This window comes from Ursus americanus, chromosome 17 (genome assembly GCF_024610735.1).
Source record: "Ursus americanus isolate L20-20 chromosome 17, mUrsAme1.1.p, whole genome shotgun sequence".
Lineage (NCBI taxonomy): Eukaryota > Metazoa > Chordata > Mammalia > Carnivora > Ursidae > Ursus > Ursus americanus.
Genome location: NC_142143.1, coordinates 51,103,830 through 51,106,201, shown reverse-complemented (window position 1 = coordinate 51,106,201; position 2,372 = coordinate 51,103,830).

The window sequence follows — 2,372 nt, the reverse complement described above, 5'->3', positions numbered from 1 at the left end:
ACTTTAAATCACATAGTAAGACAACAAAAATGTAATGTAACTAGAATGGCTGTAAATTAAGCACAAAAATTCTTCTTCCTCCGGAATCTCATGTTAGTATAGTCTAAGTACCTAACACAGGGCCTATGTAGTATTTTTTTTGTAAATGTTAGTAATATTTAATTAAAAATGTAATTTAATTAAAAATGTAATTTAATTAAAAAATGTAATAATTTTTTTGGTAAATGTTAGTTTCCTCTATCATTCTTTTTTCCTCTCAAGGAAGTTATTTTTATTCATGGTATCCAGCTCCCTTATGCTGACTTCTCGATCACGAGGGCTTTCTACCCCTACAGGCTCTCCTACCAGTCCCCTAGCCTCTCCATGCGCTCTAGACATTTTTTGGCCTTTTACTATCATCATCCAGACTCTGAACTTGCCTATCTTAATTTTTCAAGTACTTACAGAGTGACTAGTTAATATGAAGAATGATGCTAAAGGGGGCGCCTGGGTGGCACAGCGGTTAAGCGTCTGCCTTCGGCTCAGGGCGTGATCCCGGCGTTATGGGATCGAGCCCCACATCAGGCTCTTCTGCTATGAGCCTGCTTCTTCCTCTCCCACTCCCCCTGCTTGTGTTCCCTCTCTCGCTGGCTGTCTCTATCTCTGTCGAATGAATAAAGAAATAAAATCTTTAAAAAAAAAAAAAGAATGATGCTAAAGGGTTAACACAACAATTTTACTTATGATTGTAGTAGCAACTTTCAATGTTTACCCTATAGAATAAGCAGAAGATTTCAAACACTCTTGTAGGCCCTCTGACTATTTTGGGAAAGAACCCTTAAGTTGATACTCAAGTCATGACATTCATGTTCCTTTCTAATGGAGAGTTGCCATTTTTAGGGATGTAATACAATGTGGAAACCGTGTTGAAATCTGTTCTGGCTCCTTTTCATGTTATGGGCCATCTGTGAAGCTTTGGAGTCGAGGTCAGATGTATCTCCTGTCTTCTTTTCCCCAGCATTTTGTATAGGATTCTGATCTAATGAAAACTAATGTCAACAGCAGTGTTCAAGAGGAAAACCCAAAGGCAGAAGATGTTTGAAGGAAGGGGGACTGGAAAAGAGGAGGGCAGTTTTACCCGAATTGTTTTGCCTTGGAAAATACACGTGCTCGTGTAATTCTGTGAGTCCGTGAATACATATACCTGAATACACATTTCTTTCTTTAACCAATATTGTTGAGTATTACTATGTGACTCTTCCAATGTACTAGCTTCTTCGGGGATAAATCAGAGACGCTTATTCTGAGGGACTGGTTCCTGTAAGGATTTGGTGCTGTGCACTGCATGGGGCCTGGGCCAGGAGCAGATCTGCCACACCTTCAGGAAGGTTTTTGCATCTTGTGAGACCATGTCTCTTACTGCAGTGCATATGAACTCTTAGATTTTTAAAATAATATGGAGTTCTCAGGAAAGCTGAATTCCATCAATAATAACCTCTTTCTGTAAACTGAAAGCTTCCAAAGCCTTAAGAAAAAAAGAAATAATGTAACCTTAAGAATGAATTTATTACTAAGTGAATTTAATTCACAAAAGAAATTTTCTCTAGTATTTAGGCTATTGTTGCTTTCGGCTTTGTTTTTAATTAACATTTTTACTAGTTTGCTTTGGTCAGCATTGAATTTGAGTTCAAAGACCCCTCTCCTCTGGGGATGCAGTCTAAAGAGGACTTGGTAAATAATGTCAAATCAGGGTTCCCAGGTTTTTTGGAGCAAGTCCCACGAGTCTTTCCACGGTAACGGTACGTGTGCTTGCCGGCGTTCTACCTCACGGAGATGCTCCCTTCCGGCACAGACACGTGGGCTCTCATTTTGTCTTTGTTTCTTCTTTGCTCCGTTTCTTCATTTCTTTTTGTTTGCCCAATTTCTTCACTTCTTCTTGAGTAAGTTCTAGCCATCTTTGGGGAGAAGTGATGTGGCAGCAGAAGCAAGGGGGAGGCTCACAGGTCTATCATGCTGGCCCGTCATGGGACAGCCTCTGAGCAGGAAACCGAGGGAGCCCGTGCTGCTGAGGGAGCTCGTGGATGATGGAGGCGCGGACAAACCCTGTGACCTCCGGCCTTCGGCAGTGGCACTTCTACATATTTCCATGGCCACCACGTACCGGATAGGCATGAGGTGATCCAGCGGGGAGTTATTCTGGGCAAGACGGAGCAAGGGCTTTAGAGGCAGGCAGCCAAGGGGATATTTCCTTTCTCTGCCACTTAGTAGCTGTGTGACCACAGGTCACATTTATCCTCAGTTTCCTTGTTTGTAATACCTGCCATGAGAAGTCGTTCTGAGGATCACAGAAAACATACCTAAACTGTGCGGCAAAGTCCGGATGGTGTTCATAA